The sequence below is a fragment of the Camellia sinensis genome, chromosome 6, assembly GCF_055761805.1.
Source record: "Camellia sinensis isolate YWXY chromosome 6, ASM5576180v1, whole genome shotgun sequence".
Classification (NCBI taxonomy): Eukaryota; Viridiplantae; Streptophyta; class Magnoliopsida; order Ericales; family Theaceae; genus Camellia; species Camellia sinensis.
The window spans coordinates 149,765,945-149,786,414 of NC_138966.1; the positions used below are offsets into that span (position 1 = coordinate 149,765,945).

At 31.1% G+C, this 20,470-nt stretch overlaps 2 long non-coding RNA genes across 2 annotated transcripts; one reads left to right on the forward strand and one right to left on the reverse strand.

Moving 5' to 3' along the window:
• Positions 1-17,179: 17,179 nt before the first annotated feature.
• On the reverse strand, positions 17,180-18,677 carry LOC145792428 (uncharacterized). Its single transcript, XR_014331829.1, has 2 exons — positions 18,609-18,677; positions 17,180-17,530 (listed from the first exon to the last, which is right to left on the reverse strand). It is a non-coding gene; the product is annotated as an uncharacterized LOC145792428 (long non-coding RNA).
• Positions 18,678-19,042: 365 nt separating this feature from the next.
• Positions 19,043-19,796, forward strand: LOC145792429 (uncharacterized). Its single transcript, XR_014331830.1, has 2 exons — positions 19,043-19,297; positions 19,547-19,796. It is a non-coding gene; the product is annotated as an uncharacterized LOC145792429 (long non-coding RNA).
• Positions 19,797-20,470: the final 674 nt, after the last annotated feature.

The window sequence follows — 20,470 nt, forward strand, 5'->3', positions numbered from 1 at the left end:
TGTTGTAGGTGGAGGGGACCTTCAATACCCAGAACTCCACCTGTTTTGATACACTTCCTGCTCTGACTGGAAGGATTATTTTGCCGACAGGCCACTCTGGCATGGAGTTGAATCCAATCAGGGGAGAAACTGCAGGTGCCAAGTCTTTGTCTTGCAGCTTTAGTTGTTTGAATGTGTCGTAATACATGATCTCACATGAACTACCCTGGTCAATCAGAATCCGCTTGACGTCAAAATCCTTGACTCGGAGAGTGACGACCAGGGCATCATTATGGGGGCAGTAAATTCGTTCTAAGTCCTTATCCGAAAAGGACATGACATTTGTTGCCTCTGTCTTCCCCTTCTTGGCGGCAGGTTGGGTACTTAACACTTCTCTAAAGTGCTCAGCCTTCTTGATTGAACCTCTGAGCTCGCATACGCGCTCAGGTTCAAAAACTCCATGGATTACATTGATAATGCCTTGTGGTGGTGCATCGTTTGGCATTCTGTTGGGTTGGTCATTATGATCTTGGGGGGCCGGTTGCGCTCCTCCTTCAATGTATTCGTCCAAGTGGCCTGCTGCCACCAATTCTTCTAAGTGCTGTCTTAGTGGCGTGCAATTCTCAGTTCGGTGCCCCTTTTCTTTGTGGAAGGTGCACCGTGATCTGTCGTCGTAATTCTTCTGAGCTTCCCCAAGCTTGGCTGGCCACTTGACAAAAGGCTTGTCTTTGATTTCGCTCAGAATCCGATATATTGGTTTTTTGAACACCGTTTTTATGGCAGTGCGGATTCTTAACCATCTTTTGTCTGGGTCTTCTCCGTTATCTCGTCTGCCACGTCCGTTCTTGTTACTTCGGTCAACCGTGTTGACCTTGGCAGGGGTTTTCTTTTCCGGTGCTGCGGTCGTGCTTGATCTTGCTTTAGCACGCGCGCCATCCTCTTCTACCCTGATGTGCTGATGCACTCTTTCCATCAGGGCCTCCATGGTGAGGGGTGGCGTCATGGTGATCGAGTCCCTTAATCGGTTTCCTACTGGTAGGCCTCTTTTATATTGCGCAATGGCTAGATTGGTGGGGCAGTCTCCAATCTGGTTGAATGTCTCCCAGTAGCGACTGTTGTAGGATCTGAGGGTCTCTTTTTCACCCATGTCGATGGAGAGTAACTGGTCTATCTCCACCGGTGTCTCAGTATTTGTCCGAAACCTTGTTACGAACGCTTCTGCCAATTGGGCCCAGGAGGCTATGCTACCCTCTGGGAGCTTTTCGAACCAAGTCAAGCCCAGGTCACCCAGACTTGATGGGAAAAGAATGCACATTAAGGCCTCGTTTCGCCTGTACACGGCCATAACTTGGCGAAAGTGGCTCAAGTGTGAATACGGGTCCGTCTTCCCTTCATATGTATTGAACTTCGGCTGAAGGAAGCCTGATGGTAGGGGTGCGTTTTCGATCTCTGGGACAAACGGCGAGGTCTGTAGTCTTGCCAATGCCTTGTCCGTTGGTTCGTAAGCCGGTCGCGGTATTGGCATTCCAACCTCGACGCTTCCGTGCGTCCGAGGAGCCAACCGTTGTAAGGCCGAAACTCGGTGTGGATCCCTTGCCCTGGCATCTTCCTTGCATCGTGCTTTTTCTTCTAGCACGGTTCGTAAGTCGGATGACCTGGGTAGCTCGGTTTGTCTGGATCTGGTTTGGTGTGAATGTGAAGGCCAATACGTGCTTCCTTCAGTGTATGATCTTTCGGATCTCGTCCTCTCAGACCTGGAGTGACGAGTCCTTGAAGATAAGGAGTGAGTGTCGCCTGTCCTGAGGCTTCTGCTCTCTCCTTGAGAGGGTGTAGTATTCCTACTACGACTTTCTGAGTGGCGAGGGGGCGTCTTGTGCTTGCGCCCCTCTCCTGTCGCCACATCCTTGGTCTTTATCTGGCGTTTTAAGGCCTCCATGTCCGCCGCCATCCTCCGAATCAGTTCATCCTGTTCCTTTACGCGATCTTCCAGGACTTGAGGATCAATCCTCCTCCTTTGCCTGTCGGGACTTTGAGAGCGACGAGGGCTGCCATTCCGCCTTCCCCTGCCGCTCCTCCTGGAATTATGTTGTTGGGGCTCCAAGTCCGCCATGGGAGGGACAGCAGGTAATCCCTCACGCCTTGCGCCCCCTTCTGGAGTTAGTCCGTCGACGGCGGACTGCGGCAAGTCTTCAATGTGTGCCATTGAATGAGAAAAGGAGAAGCTTAGTCAAGAGGTTTTTTTTCTTGTCTGTTCTTCCCACAGACGGCGCCAATTGTACGGGGAGGAAATAATTCTCCTCGTATAATCCTGTTGACCAAGTCCACGCTCCTCCGTACGACGTCGCTTTGTCACCTGAAAACACAAACGTGAGCTAGCCGGCGGGTGTGTGCCGGAAACCTCTCCGATGCCTAAGTCAGAAAACTTGACAAATAGACAAAGCTCTAAGTTCTCAGAAAGATTGTGTTCAATTACCTCCTCCAAGGTGATGCTTGTAGGCTTTTATAAGTTTCCCGTGGCACAATCCTGGTAGGACTTGTATTTCTCCATGCAGAGTCCTCCTAGGATTCATACTCTTAAGGATAATGCTTATCCTTTCACACCCTCCCCTACTGCTTAAACCAAGTGGGATGGTTTTCTCCATAGCCGAACTACCACACGGCCGAAATAACACTGGCTATGCTGAGCCACAGAGAAGGCCGAACTATCCTTAGCTCGGTCTTCTCCTTTAACTCATTATTTCGGCTGCCCCTGTTCAACCTTGGTGTGCTTAGATCAAACTTCCAAGTAACAAGTTCTGACTGACCTAGCCAGAGTATGTCATGACCGGACTAACTCCGAAGCCGATCTTCCCAGAACATACTGCGACCGGACTAACTCTAAGACCGGCCCTACTCCGAGTTGTCTCTGGACCGGAGTAGCCTTACTCTTCCTTGGGCCGAAGCAACTATCTCTTCTTGAGCCGGAATAAACTTACCTCCTTGGGCCGAAGTAACTTTGTCTCCCCAAGGCCGGAGTAACCTTGCCCTCTAGGCCTGAATATTCAGTACGGCCTTTTTACCTAGTCCTCTGCGTTTTGGGCCTCAAAACCCAACTCGAAGCTCGGCCCATTTTTCCCAAAAATTACCCTCTCAGACCCATATACATACAAAAAATAAAAAAAAAAACATCATTTCCAAGTGAAGGGCATATTTGTCATTCCAATGCAAAAAAAAAGTAAAAAAAAACCAAACAAAAAAACCAAACGAACAAAAAAATCTCAGGCTAAAAAAGTCAAAAAAAACCAAAAAGCTAAGCCTCCGTTTGGGAAGTGGGTTGACTTTTTGACTTTTTGATTTTTTTTTGCTATTTTAGCCTGGGCTAAAAAACTTTGTTTGGGAAGAGCTTTTTGACTTTTTGGCTTTTTTGACTTTTTTTGTAAGAGAAGAGTGTAATGATTATGGATTGGATGTGATGTTTTATTTGTTATGACTAAAATAACTATTTTATCTTTTGTGGCTAAAATAACCACAAACCCTCTTGCCAAACGAACCAAACGACACCTAAAATAATGATATAACTCAAAATAAGTTAAAAATTAAAAATTAACTTTTAATCATGCTTTCAAATTGACCCTACATAATGATGAGGACGGAACATACTCATGGAGTTTTTAACATCAACTCAATTTTGATTTGATGGTGGAATTAAAAGTTAATGTGATGTCAAAGTGATGTATATGTTTTAAAGTAGCCGATCATTTTTTTATTTTATTTTTAATTATTACTTTAGTTTTTGTATTGTAATTCTTCACTACAACAAAAGGCATAAATGGCGATCAAAAAAAAAATTTTTTGTCGATGAGAGTAGCATTTTCGGTGACTAAAATGGAATTAGTAGACTAAAACAATTTAGTAACCAAATATATAGTTATTGGCACCTAAAAATCAATTTAGTCGCCGATTATATAGGTTTTAGCAACAAAATGTTTTTTAATAGCCAAAAGTAACGATTTTTGGCGACTAAAATAATTTAGTAGTCAAAAGTGACGGTTTTGGCGACTAAAAAACAGTTTGGTCGCCGATTATACGTATTTTAGCGACTAAAAACAGTTTGGTCGCTGAAAGTGAAGCTTTTTGGCCATTAAAAAAAATTTTGTAGCTAAAACAGGCAATTGGCGACTAAAATTCAGTTTAGTAGCCAAAAGGGGACGTTTTTGGCGACTAAAAACAAATTTAGTCGCCAAAACTAGTTATTTTTAGGCGGAACTTATTTTTTTAGCGACTAAAAAATAATTAGTAGTCTAAAATTATAGAATTGGCGACTAAATAATGGATTTAGTCACCAAAAGTGGCCTCAATTTTTTTTTAATAAATAATTTATTTTTTACATAAATTATATTAAATAAAAAAATTATTTATATATATAGTTTTGTATTAATACCGGTCAATATACTATATAAATAATATATGTTGCATTTATATTCATGTGATGTTGTATTGGCATAATGGGGAGAGTGTGTTGCTAAAGTTTAGAATGTGAAAGGTTGGTAGTTCAAAGCTTGGCAACAGCAGAGGGTAATTTTTTTTTTTTTCTGAAATATGCTTTTGGCGACTAAAATGTGTTGTCGCCAAAAGATTGACTATTGGCGACGAAAAGCTTAGTCGGCAAAAATATAAATAAAAAAATAATAATTCACTATTGGCGACTAAAAGATTAGTCGCTAAATGTATAATTTTCAAAAATGCAATTGACTATTGGCGACAAAAGCTTTGGTCGTTGAAGACCTATTTTTTGCCGACTAAAACATTTCTAGTCGCCAATACCTCCGGCGACCATGTATTCGCGACAAAATCGGCGACTAAAATATTTAATCGGGAAAAGTGAAAAGTTGACTTTTGGCGATAAAAAAAGACTTTTGACAACTAAAAATTTAGTCGCCAAAGGTACTTTTTCTTGTAATGGTTATAATTTGAGAAGTGTTCACATGTTTTCATAAAATATTATAACGAAATTATATCAAGGCCAAGTTTGGGAAGACTAAATAAGTGCACTTTTTGTCTTTTTGGACTAAAAAATTGAAGTTGAAAATATGGATGTTTGGGTTAACTTTTTGACTTTTTATTGAAAAATGTGTAATAAAAAATTGTAAAAATTGATTTGTAGGGAAAAATTTGAATTGGGAGTTGTGCAGCCGTAATTGTTGACTTTTGGTGAATAGTGTTAACTTTTTAACTTTTTGAGTAACTTTTTGGCTTTTTGACTTTTTGGAAACATCCCAAACTTGGCCCAAGTACACAAAAAGAAACATAAAAGAGAGGAAGAAAAATGAGTGATGGAGAAATAATATATGATTTATAAGTATGATTTATAAGTGAAATTTTTTAGCATAATTAAATATTTAAAGTGGCAAATTATAGAAATTTTGTTGAAAAGAAAAAAGATAAAAAATAAAAAAAGAAATATAAAAATTTAGGAGAAATATTTGAAACTTCCAAGGAACAAATTAAATTCTTTTTATTATATTAAAAGTAGAATATAACTTTTCAAAAAATTGAAGGGGCACATGTCATGTGGACTTCATGCCCTACTTGATAATGAGTATCTACTATCTAATAATTTTCCCTCCATATTTGACATGTGAATTTAAAACTTCAGATTCTTAACTTTAGTCAAAAAAATTGGCTAGGTTCATTGCTTGAAGTTGAAACTATAATTGAGGAATCACCATTTAGTTTTGAAATATTGAGTTTGCTTAACCTCTGTTTTATTTGTCAGTTTTTCATTTGACCTTTTTTTTTATTTAAAAATAATAATAAGACAATGAACAACATAAAAATAGCAATCACAAATTTTTTTTAACTATTTCAAATATTATTGTCACGTTGGCCCTGCCAAGTGGGTTTTGGATTTTTTTTGGCTAAAATTTATAAAATGACAAAATAAGTTAAAATAGTCAATAAGATAAAATATCACATTAAACCTATAATAATTTCACTTTTTCTCTCACAAACATTATATCTAACTACAAAAAAAAATTAATTATTTTTCCAAATATAAAAATTTTAACCTACGAGAATAACTAAAAACTAAAATAACATACTAAAATAGTCAACTTTCCAAACGAGACCATTACCAACCTTCCAATGAACTTCTTTTCGGCCCAATTTTTTTTTTGACAACTGGTTACTCCGGAACCTAAACTCACCGATGCTAGACTCATGGACGTAGTGATGACACCTCAAAATATTTTTTTTTTACATTCAAAAAAAAAAAAAAAAAACCAATAAGTTGAGATGTCTATGTCTCTATCCAAACAGAACAATCCGTGCAAGTTCCAACCCCGGCTTACCTAACCCTCTTTTAAATTTCAATTGCCTAACATCTATGCCATCAACTGTAACAACTCCTTAGAATAACTTCAATCAGAACGAAACTTCAAAGTCCTTTTAATAGTACATATTTAATGTCGATTCCAAATTATTAGACAAGTCTTAGATGGTTGGTTATAACACACAAAACCCCACCACTTGCTAGCATTGGTTTATTGGTCTGGGTAACATGTTAATAATCCAAATTATCTCCACGGTGAATGTAAAACACAAATAAAAATAAATAAAATAATTTTCAAAAACTATAAATATTTTTGTACATGAACAAAAATGCCCTCAATTTTGGAATATCAAAATTCACTTATTTATAAAAATATAACAAAATAAAATAATAGTTTCCTATTGGATAAATAAAAAAGAAAACATTAATATTTTATTATAAATAAAAAGTAAATTTATAGATCACATGGGATGTGGGACAATAGTCTAGTAGTCACACCTTAGGGTATGGTGAGTGGGAGGTCAAGGGTTTAAACTGATGGAACAATAGAGAACTCTTCAGTTATAATCTAACTATACTAACATACTAACGTTGTATTTAACCCCCAAAAAAATCACATAAAATAATACTACGTTTTTTATTTGAAAGCTCATTTAATTTGAAATAATTCCTTACAATGGATTGATAAATTTCACTTATAGTTAGATTTTCATCCATTAATGTTATAATATTAGAAAAATAAAAAAATAAATAAAAAAAAATCCATTGATGCTATAATATTATAACAAAAAATAAAAATAAAAATGCATTTCAATTTATTTCAAAAAATAATAAACCAAATAAATTATATTCTGTTTAGAATTATATAATGTTGCAAATTTAAAAAACAAATGATTATAATTATAATAAAATAAAATAATAGAAAGGAAATTAATGGATGAAATTGAGAGAAATACAAAGAGAGTATTTTGGTCTCTATGTAAAAAAAAAATTCTTTAATCCTAACTTTTTTTAAAACTTTTGATTAATGTTCGAGATCTTAAAATTTTTACCAAAATTTCTACCATATGTTACATGGGTGTGGGACCCACACAATGTGGTTTCCATATGGGTCTCACACCAATGTGAGACAATTTGATAGAACTTTTAATAGAATTTTTAAGATCTCTAATATTTTTTAAAACTTTTACTAGTTTCCATGCAAGTGGTAGTAATTATATTTTTTTAATGTCATTCTTACTTAGCGCAAATGTTAACAAAAACCTTGATCTATTAACACGCAAGAAAAATTAGTGAGGCTACCAAATAACATAAATCAAACATAAAAGTGAACACATAATCAACATGAATTAATAAGATTTTTTAAAATTTGTTAATAGAACATATTTATGGAAAAAATTGTCCATTCATATATGTGTGATAATTTTATTTTTCTTAGGCGTTTTGAATAATGAATTTTAATAAAAGTTTGATAAGGAGAGAAAAATATGTGAAAAATATGAATGAAATATAAATCAGATTTTGTTTATTCATATACACTGTGCAATCAATTTTTATATTTTTAAATGTATTTAAATCATAAATTTAGATAATAATTTAAGGAAAAAAAGTCTGAAATATAAATGAAACATTTTTTTTTCTCTCTTTATTTAAACTTTTATCTAAATTTATAAACTAAAACATCAACATAAGAAAAATATTAGAAGAAACTTCTTGGGGCAATTCCATTGGATCCCGTGAAGACTGTTAGGAGGTCACTGTCAATCACTGTCAAATATCCAACAGCCACGTATGCCACTTTGAAAAAAGTAGATGTGTTTGGGCCTACACTAGACTATAATACACACACAAAAGTTGATTTGTTAATAATAATAAAATGATATTTATTTTCATGAATTGGGTCTTGGTCTATAATAATTATATACACATTATTCATATGTTGGCATATTATTAATAAATCCTCTCTCAATAATAATATCCAATTTTCCAACGGCTTTCATGACTCACACTTCTCTTGACTTTTTTATGGTTTTTGAATTTTAAGGAATATACCGTGATTTTTGAGAAGCTGATCAATTTTAAATCACATCACATCTCACATAACTTACTCAAAAAAATAAATTAAAAATTAAAAAATTAATTTTTTACCAACTTCTCAAAATATCCCACAATACAACATGCATGATGCATTATTATTATTGGCCCTTGTGTTTTGTATTTACTTAACGTTGTCTCTTATCCGTCTTTGTAATTAAAACATTGTCGGCAAGATTCGTCATTTTTATTTTTATAGAATGGCCAGGCTGGACATTGTAATTTCTTGTCAAAACCATAATAACTTTAATATAAATGTTTATATTTAGGTTTTAACAATTAACAAGATTCGAATATGGTTATAATTATTACCTAACTATATGGTATCGTAATTTTTAGGACAAAATACATCGGTAGTTCTATATTTTATCTTTTGTGTTATTTTAATCTCTATACTTTTAATTGACTCGATTTTGATTCTTAATTTTAGATTTTGAGTCAATTTGATTTAATTGATAATATCATTAGTGCATTTTAAAAAACATTATTACTAAATTGGTTGAGATTAACTTACTGAGTTTGGTAAGTTTATAATTTTATCCTTAAAAATATGACACATGACATTTATGTATATATTTTTCATAAAAAAATGTTTAGAGTTGTAACTAATTAGATCAAATTAAAATAAAATCATGACTTCAAAGTCAAGACCAAACTAATTAAAATTATAAAAATTAAGATTACACAAAAATCAAAGTACATAAAGTACCACCGTAATTTACCATAATTTCTATGAGTCGGTGGGTCAAAACTTAGTGACCTATAATCTGACCTAATAGGTGTTGTATTGAGTATCACATTGTCTTGTATTAAGAAATAAGACAACATCAAAATTTGAAAAATTAAGAAATATTATTAAATTATTATTTAAATATCGAAAGTTCTCAATTTGAGAGATCTCACCTAAAGCCAAATTATCCGAGTAAATATTAGATATAACGGTAATATTATATAACAATATTATTAATTAATAAGAGTTTTCATATTGTGATAATACAAATTATATGATTAAATTAGTAAGAGGCAAGAATTGTCAACCAATCTCATTAACAAATTTTTTATGAATAACTTACATCACTTAAGACGAAATTATTGCAATACTCAACATTTATTCGACCTTGTCCAATTAATTGTATAAAATAATATCACGATCGCACTTAATATTTGTTCCATCCTATCCATTCAATTGTGTTGCCAATGTTGTTTGGGTCAATAATACAATTTGGCAATCAATTTTGCCAAATTTACTTAGTCACACATGCAAGTCTTTTATTCATAGCCTCATTCATGTAATGCGAAATGTCTTCCTTGACTTACCTAACTCTCTCTCTCTCTCTCTCTCACAGCAAGATCAGGCCGACGCTGTCTTTTTGGAGATCCAAAGTAAATTTTTAATATGAGATCTCTTATATATATACATATATATATAAATGTCCTGAAGAAAATTTTTAATATAAATCGGTATATGAATTTTTTTTGACAGAATCTAACTAGTTGGTAATTCAAATTTTATTTATACTGTGCATGGTTGGGGTATTTGAGGAAGGATTTGGAAAGGAAAATGAAAAAGGTAGGTGAAATGTGAATAATACATGCTTATAATATCTCACCTAGTTTCACACACCTTTTCCCTTTCCTTTTCTAAATCCTTCTCCAAAACTCCCAACCAAACACAGCATTAATTTTTTTTTTTAATTTTTGCATTTTTAACTATAAATTTACTAACTAAGTTTCAACTTATCAATGAAACTCATTCAATTACTTCACTAAATGTGTGATTTAATCAATTTCAAATTTGAAACGTTTATTTTTCTCATAAATAACCATCAATTAGTTTTAAATAATTCATCATATCAATAAGGTTTTGTTTTTTAGGGCCCCTCTTCAGCAAGTATAATAAAAAATATATATATTTATTTATTTGACATTTTTTGAAATTTTTTGGGAGCCTTTTCTTTAACCAATTTTTGGGGGACCTAAAGTTAAAATCTTTTGATCAGCCTATTAATGGCTTAGTTAATTTTCAAAGTTCATTTGACACAAATTAATGAGCAAGTGCTCAACTTGTGTTTGAATAGAGTCATGTCAACTTTCAGAATTTTTTACAGGTATAATAACTGCAACATATATAGCAATGACTGATACTGCACTAAAATGATTGAAAAAATAAAATAAAATAAAAACGACAGTCGAACTCAGTTATGTCGAACTCAACATATTATATATCTATTTCTCACATATCTTAATTTTTGTTCTAGTGTAAAAATTAATGCTATAGTTTCAAGAGTGATGATCTTGTTCATGAAAGAAAATAATTAAGTTAAAAAAAAAAAAAAAATCAATTTAATAAAGCCATGCATGTTAATCTTGGGGGAAAAAACAAAGATGGCATAGGATAAAGTTAAGAACTTTAAATTGGAATTTAGATGCAAGACGACAGTATGCAGGATTCAAGGAAACTAGTCCATAAAAAGCATAGTTTGACCAAGAACAAATTTTTATCCTCCCTAGTTATGTCATTTTAAGCTCAAAAATTAGGTATGATTGGTTTAGTGGCTTCCTCAAACTAGCATAAAATGATAATTGCGGGTAGATTGCTTTTCATTTCTTCTATTTAATTATTAATTTTTAACTTATAATAAATTATATTGTCCAACGACAAATTAAAAAGAGAATGAAATAACACAACAAAGCAAGCATATGGAACTAAAATTATCTCTAAAGAAAGGTAATAAATTTGGGTAGCAAATATGTCCATTACAATCTTATAAGCTGATTTTCTATCTCTACCTACCAGCTTCTTCTTCTTTGTTTGTTGGTGTTTTTTTTATTTATTATTATTTTTAATTTGACACCATAATAATTTTTTAAAATTAATCATTATTTCACTATTTTTTTTTATTTATCAAATTTGTCATATTTTGAGGAGGATACCATATTTAATTTAATTTTTACTGTGTTTATTGGAGTGAGTTTTTATTCATGTAACATAATAATTGTACTTTGTGTGATTTGTCATCATCTACCTAGCAGATGCTAAAGAATTTCATCCATACACGAAGTTCAAAAAAAGAAAAGAATACTGTGTGATTTGTCATCATCTACCTAGGAGATGCTAAGAATTTCATCCATACACAAAGTTCAAAAAAGAGGAAAGTGAAAAGAAAGAAAGAGATGGTAAGACTTTGCCCAAAAGCATGATTAGAAAAAGGAAGGTGCGTTGGGCCATCCTACAAGAAAACACCATTTGCTATTGTTTAACTTCTAAAGTGAAGTTTCGAAAAAAATTTACAAAAAATAAAATAAAATAAAAAACTCAATCATAAGGGTGTGATAATATCAATGTTAAAATTATGAATCATAATGAAAGGTATTTTAATTAAAAATAAAAATTACATCTTTCTATATAAAATTTATTTTTATATAACAAATATATGTCTGGTCCAGTAAAAAAAAATGTGAAGAGACATGCCAACAAACATATATTGCAGGCAAATGGAATTACAATATGCAATATTAATTATGACTATTTATTTTTATAATTTTGGGATTTAAGTTAGCGTAAATTATCACTAGGTCCTAATAGTTTGACTTAATTTACATCAAGTTCTATTAAAAATAAGTCTTAGTAAAATTGTCGTTAAAAATAATTTTTTGAGATAATTTTTTATATATGTCGCTAAAAATTCACAATTAGTGACTTTTTTTGTCATAATTTTTATAAATTATCGTTAAAACTTACAATTAGGCCTCGTTTGGCAAGAGGCTATTTTAGCCAATTAGTCAAAAAGTTACTAAATTAGCCAAAAAGTTAACAGCCCATACCAAAAAGTCAAAGATTCTCTTTTCTCTCTACTTTTTGCACATCTTTTCGTAATTAGTCAAAAAGTCATCCCAAACATACAAGTTTTTTTACCTATCTTTTTAGCCAAATAGCCAAAAAGTTACTAAATTAACCTGTTCCCAAACGAGGCCTTAGTGACATTTTTTATGAAAATTTTTTTCCATAAAACCTATCAAACAATAAGTGCATTTATTATAACTTTCACGTAAGTACCCTTTTAACTTATGTAATTGGGCTAATGACTTCATCAAATGAGAGGACCACATGCAAATTAATCATGGTGATGCATGGGCAGTGACTAAAAACATACACCAAGGATCCTCTAGAGTGAAATTTTCCTAAAATTTCCTAGAGTGCTATATTGTGTGGTTGAGATTTACTAGCAAGTCACATCAGAAAAATTGATGTGACTTGCCAGTAAATCTCAACCACACAATATAGCACTTTAGGAAACTTTAGAGAAAAATCACTCTGGAGGATCCTTGCTCAAAAACATATATATGGTCAATGCATAAGAGCCAATTTCACACACACACATTAAACAAACAAGTCTAATAATGTAACAGCTGTATTTGAATTTTCGTCGTTCTTTTAAATAATCATATGTTTATCATTTTTAGTTATTTTTTTTTTATTTTTTTGATTGGAGTACTTATTGAATAAAATATCATATTTCTAATTAACGGGACATTTCATTAGAAAAATCGTGATTAGGTACCTAGGATTCTTCCACTAAATGTACCATAATTTTTATTTTTTCATTAAAATATGCATAAATATAATGGTTCCCAATTAGCCGTGCTATTAAATTAACAATTTTAGTTACTAATAAAGACAAAAACATGTTTTCATGTGAAGAACTGCCGGCCAGTTAGGGTTATCTGATATGATAATTCAATAAATCCAATAAGTAGAGGAATACACAATCAATTATAATATATATATATATATATACAATAAAAAAATTTAATTGATTGATTTAATGATGGATTGCATTATCCGATGTGTATAATCATTATTTTATATGATTAAATATGTATTTCTACACTAATTGTTTATTAATTCTAGAATGACGACATTTTTATGTCTTATATGGCACATTTACAATTATTAGTATAAATAAATCTCACTTCTGAGTTTATTTTGATCTCTAATCTGTAATTTGAATCAAATGTATCTCTATATTTTACCCATTAATGTAATTTAGTACCCCTTTTCTAATTACCTTCTAAAAAATATTTACATCTGTTATTGGATGAATGAAGGAGAACGGTACCAAATTTGGGGATGTTTGATGAATTAGAAAAAAAATGTTCAACACACACCAAAAAAAAATAAAAAAAACAAAGGCCGGTAGTGGTCCATAACTAGAGAAGTTGGGTTGGGTTGGGTTGGGGAGGTTTGTCTTCAATGTAGATGGGCTGGGTTAGTTTGATGGGCTGGGTGATTCTATCAACTCAATGAATTGGGCTAGTTACTCCACACTCTTAGCCTATGTGTAATCAAATAACAATAAAGAATTTGTGTTTTTCCTGAGACTATTAGCCTTCCATTTCATAAACTTCAAACCCGGTAATGCAACGTAAATTTTTGATTTCATTAACATAAACAGGAGAACATAAATTTAGTTTTTTTTAATTAATGTTATATTAAGGTTATTATTTGAGTGTACTATAAAATTATAACATTCTATTATTTAAGAGCTAGCGGTAACCCGTGCTATGCACGGGCAAGTAACAAGAAATGGTAAATAATGTTGAACATGTTAAAAATTAACAATTAAATACTATGATATTTATTTAGATGGGTATTGAAATAATATATTTAGTGATCTTACTATATTTAATTAAATAAATTTTAGAAGAAAAAAAAGTTGAACTGAAAATTAAGAGTAAGAGTGGATTCTGTAAATATAAGATATAGATAAAAACAAATTAAGTTTAAATTTGAAGATAAACTATAAATATATATATATATATATAAGAAAATTAGACAAATCCTAGAAAAATGAGGTAGAGAGAAATTCCGTAATTGAAAAAAAAAATAAACAAAGTTGAAATTTAAAATTAAAAAATAAGATAAGACAAACTTGAAAAGAAAAATAAAATCTAATATAACTCTAATAACAGAAGAAATGGAGAGTGTAATAATTAAAAAATTAGATAAGAGTGAAACGCTACTTATAATTTTTTTAAATTTGTAAAAAAAAAACTAAAATAAAATCGAGGTAGTATGTTAAAAATCAGATAAGATTTAAGTGCCACTTATAATTTTTTAAAATTTAAATTTTGTGTAGTTAAAAAATAAGGAATTATGTTATCTTATTATACAAATTTTAACTCTATTTTGTGTCTACTACCTATAATTTAATCAAATTTTGTCTTCTAAAGCTACTTAATTGAAATAAGAAAGAATAAAAAATTATAAGAATATAGAAAGTGAAAATCAGATAAAAATAGAATAAACTTAATTAAAAATCAAAAGTAAGAATCGATCCTGTAAATGTAAGATAAAGATTTTTAAAAAAAATCAAATGCAAATTTGAAGATAAATTATACGAATATAGAAAGAGAAACTTAGATAAATTGCAAAAGTAAAAGAGAGCAAAAAAACACAATATGAGATTTAAAACATGTGCTTCTTTTCACATAAGATGCTAAAAATCTTGCATAATTGGTTAAATCACCCGTTTAATTTCTTTAGAACGTTATTTTTGTTCTCCAATCTTTTTGCCTAATTTCATATTGTCATAGAAGTTAGGTTTTGAGATTTATAAATTTATTTATTTATTTATTTCAAATATCCTTGGGTAAGACATAAATTGATGAAGAAATTTGAATTAGAGTCAAACTCATCTTTTATTTTTAAATATTTTGAAAACCTTTTTTCTTTAAATATTTTGAAAATCTTTTATATCCATACCATAAATAATTAAAAAGTGAAATAAAAAATATAAAAAAAGATAAGAAAAAATAGGAAAATAGAATGAGAGAAGAATGGATGTGCTACGTAGGAAAGAGGTTCATGAGATATTAGGATTGAGAGTTTTGAATTTTTTAAGAGATCACTCCATTTGCTTATATATATAGTATAGATAATCATGAAGGGCCCAGTTAGTATTATCTGCGTGGATAAAATGAACATGGGGCCCAATATCAGAAATTGGGCCAATAATAGAAAGTGGCCGTGCAGTGTAACAGCCCCAAATATCATCTGATGCCAATATAGGGATGTCAATTTGCCCTACTCCTGCCTCAATTCTTGTGGGTCTTGTGGATTTTTTAAAAATATTCACTAAAAATAAAAAATCAAAATATAAAAAATTAAAAAGTTAATTTTAAAAAAAATTAAATTCAGAAAATTGAAACGAAATACAATGATTTGCTTTCTTGACTCTATTTTTTCCATCCTCACCCCCATTATATAAAATAAACAATATATGTTTATAATTTATTTTAATAAATATAATATGAATAAAATATCAAAATATTCATATATATATAAATTATTTCTTTATTTCTTTATCTCTTATTTTTATTTTTATTTTTAATTTTTATCCCTCATTATATCTGGACCATAAATCTGGACCTGTTTTGCCCCATTATCATTCCTTCCAATGGTTCAAAGATCATGTAATTACATTTTTTCTAATTAATATGAGATTTTTTAATAAATGTCCCTATATTTCAAGTAAAAGTAATTATATATTCTCTCGCTGCAAGATACACATACCGTTAAAAATAAGTCAAACTTATCATATACGGGGATAAATCTAGGATTATCATTACGATACTGCAGAAGTATGTTTGGGGATGTAAATCACTATAATTTTAAATTTTTTAATATAATATATAATATTTTTCAAATTTTTTAAGTTTACGGTCGCTCCCATCTGTATCCCTAGATCCATCATTGATCACATAGCTTCTTTGACATTTTGTCCTACAGCAAGGCACATGTTAGTTGTATCAATGTACCCCAAAAAAAAAAAAAAAAAAATCGGTGCCCTTTAAAATATGCTCAAGTGATTAACGTCTCGTTCGGGAACAGACTAATTTAGTAATTTTTTAATTATTTAACTAAAAAAGTAGGTAAAAAAAACGTGTATGTTTGGGATGATTTTTTGGCTAATTATAAAAAGATGTGCAAAAAATAGAGAGAAAAAAGAATCATTGACTTTTTGGTATGAGTTGTTAACTTTTTAGCTAAAAGGATAACTTTTTGGCTTTTTGGCTAAAAAAGTAAGTCCCCAAACGGGGCCTAAGGTCAAGTTTGGGATGCGTAAAAAAAATTAAAAAGTCAAAAATTACTCAAAAAATTAAAAAGTTATCACTATTCACCAAAAGTCAAAAATTACGGTTGCACAACTCTCAATACTAATTTTTCCCGGCACACTAATTTATACAAATTTTTAATACACATTTTTTCATAAAAAGTCAAAAAGTTAATCCAAATATCCATATTTTTTCCCTCAACTTTTTAGTCCAAAAAGACAAAAAGTGCACTTATTTAGGACACCCCAAACAACCCCTAAATTAACTATTCAGCTGTGTGTATATATATATTGGGTAAATTATACTTTACCCCTTTATATTTAGTCATTTTTTCACTTTAACCCTTTAAGTTTAATTTTTTTCTCTCATTTTGACCTTTTATATTTTAAGTTTTTCTTACTTTACTCCTAAAATTAATTTATGTTCAAAATTAAATAGCAAATGCCACAATAACTGTCACATGATATAAGAAATATATTATTACATAAGAATTTAAATTTATGTCAAATGTGTGAGTTATAACTAATAAAATATTTTTATGCCATTTGATAGTAATGTGTAATTTTCTGTCTAATTTTGAACATAAATTAATTTTGGGAGTAAAGTGAGGAAACTTGAAATATAAAGGGCCAAAGTGAAAAATAAATAAATTTTAAAAGTCAAAGCGAGAAATTACCAAATATAAAAGAAACACAGTATAATTTATTCATATATATACATGAAGGGGGGAAAAATTGAAAGAGAGACATGTAGGGAAATTCTATTTTCACAAGCCTACATATTTTAATACACACACTTATTAATTATTTTTCTCAATTTACACAATAAATATTCAATTTTACCCTTTATTTATACTATTGTACACACACCAACCCCTCATTCCGCACACTTGTTGAGTAGACTACTGCTACAATTTCAAACTTGTTGAGCAATTCGAGAGCTCTCTAGGACTGCAGGAACACAGCCTTCAAGGCCTCCTTCTTCACGCAAAGCCGATCCTTATCCGACTTGACAATGACCTCCATAACCCTAACAATACATACAAATATATGTATGTAAGAATATACACTCACAAAATAAAAGTATATATATAGTATAGAATGAAGTATAGGAAAACCTCTTTCTCTCCCCTTTTTTGTTTTTGTTTTTGTTTTTATTTTTTTGCTCAAACCCTAAAGAGAGAAGATTGTTATGTTGTTTTGTTTTCGGCATTTGTGAGCTTGTTTTATTTCGGAGGTGTGAAGGACATGCAGTTTTGTGTGTGTGTGTGTGTGTGTGTTTTTCTCTTCATACAGTGTTAGTGTTTTTGTTTTGTTCAGTAATGTCACAAGTGAGAGTAGGTATTTGCTTGCACAACCTACAGAAATCACATATAATGTAATCATTTGGCATAAGTCGTTCGATTGAAAATTGTAAAAGAAAAAAAAAATGTTAAGCACGAAAAAATTAATATTTTCATCACAATTAGAGCATAAACTTAGAGATTAAAGTAATATGAGAGCTGTTATAAGAGTATTACTTTGCAAGCAATAATAGAATGAGTAGCAAGCAAAGTAATAACAATGGAAAAATTATGATTTAGTTTTTTTTTACTCAAAAGGCGTACATTGCAAACTTTATTTTATTCCCCATGGTTTGGGCCATATGCAGATTACCCTCTTAACGTTCAAATATCATCACATAATCCCCTGTGATTAATGGGGTGATGTGCACAGTTAATACCGTTAACATCAGAAGTAAAAAGACTATTTTTTTCTTGTATATATAACCTATGTTTAACATTTCTTATTCAACAATTAGACATCTGAGATGAGCAAGAGAGAAAACTTAGGGTTTTCATATATGAAATTAGGGTTTTTATTTAACAAATTAATTTAAACGACATAATTTCTATCAAAAATGATCAAAACAAGCTCGCTGAGGAGACGCTGAGTTTCCTATTAGATCAAAAAGAAAGAAAAGGATCAAAACAAGTAAAATCATGAAAATTGAAGCAAAAGCAACAAAAAGCTAGTGAATTCAGAGATCAGAAGGAATGAATAAAAGACGAGAAATCCAGTAAATTGATATAGGGATCGAGAGAAGAAAGGAAGATCGAGACTCATACCTTGATGATTCTTCGAGGCAAATTGTTGTTTGCCATTGAAGGGAAGATCCAATTGAAGAGCACGCTAAGAGCATCTCCAACGGTAATAGGCATTTTACCTATCTAAATATTACTATAAAATATATATTTTATTTTGCCTATCAACTATTTCATGTTTCTACTCCAACCATGCTCTTTATTTTAGCTATTCATCTAAATACTATTAATTTTATAAAATGCCACATCAGCAACAAAGATGGAGGGAAATGATCCTAATGATTAAACTCATTTTGCCTAGCCTTGAAAGCTAGCTACATGTAGCTAGTGAATATGAGTTGAGTTAAAATGCCTAATCATATGCCTAGTGTATTGGAGTTGAACAAAATGAGTTATACTAGGTATTTTAACTAACAAACATTATATACCTAGTGGGTTGGAGATGCTCTAAAGTTTGCGAAAAAGAATATAGAGAGAGAGAGTAGAGAGAGAAAGCTGTTTGTTAGAGATTTTCTCACTTGAAAAAATTGCCTCGACGAGCAATTCATCAAAGCAAAGCTTCTCTCTCTCTATTTGTCTCGCAATCAGCCACCATTGTAAAAGTTAATCAAAGATCACTTTACTTTGATACCCAGTAGCTCTCCAAACTTTAATCGCTTCTCGGCAGTTCCTCAACACATTGGATTGTTGTCTACACTAATTTCAACCATTTGGTAAGGAACCATAGGAAACAAAATTATAAAAAAAAATGATAAACACAACTTTATTGTTTGTGTGTTTTGTTTTTCTTCTTCTTTTTGTGTTTCTTATGGGATGACTAATAGTTGGATTTGTGGTGAAACAAACTGTATGTTGTTGCATTTGTGGTGTTCGATAAAATGCTTGATTGAGACATTGGGCTAACTTGAACTTGTTTTTCTTTCTTCCTTCTTCGATCCGACCATCCATGTCGTCATCAACAGTTCAACATCGACTCCGATCTTGCAGAAACATCCGATCAGCACTTAAGTCCAATCTAAATGAACATTGCAAAAACATTATTCTCTCTCTCTCTCTCTCTCTCTCTATATATATATATATATATATGTACATATATATACATACATGTTTGTGTTGTTTGTATCAATGTATAATTTATGTATTTGCATATATTGGTTGATCAGGTTGATCAGTTTCAAATTTCCCTATATATTCCTTATCTGATTTTTTTCCCTTCGCTATCTGAAGCTCTTGCAATGGAGATTGGAAGTTTTTTGTTGTTCTGATTTTCAGAATTACTATAATTTTTATTCTTTGTTCCTGGCCTTGAGTTGGAGGAAGAAGATGTGAAATTGGGAGAGAGATGTGTTGTGTTTTGAAACATGAACATCTGGATACTAATGATAAAAATGAGAGTAGGTTTTGGAAATTGACGATGAAGATGGGGGTATTTTAGTCATTTAATTCATAAGCAAAATCATATTTTTATGGCCATCTGCATATTTTTATGGCCATCTGCGTGTCATACACGGCCTGTTAGAATAGATGGAAAAGCTAACGGTGCACATCATCCTATTAATCACAGGGAAATTATGTGGTGATATTCGAACGTCAGAGGTTTAATCCACACATGGCCCAAATCCACACATAGCCCAAATCATAGGGGGATAAAATGAAATTTGTCCTTGAAATTTTTTTATTTTTAAAAGATATGTGCAAATAATATTTTCATATAATATTATGAGTGTTGATGAATATCTATTATAATCATTTTAATTTATGAGATAATTACTATTAAAATAATATTTCATTAAGTGTATGAATTAAAATAATTAAATGTGTGAAAATAAAATTTTTCAAACATGTATTGATGTGAAGAAGTGCCACCCATTTGGGCAAAACTTGTG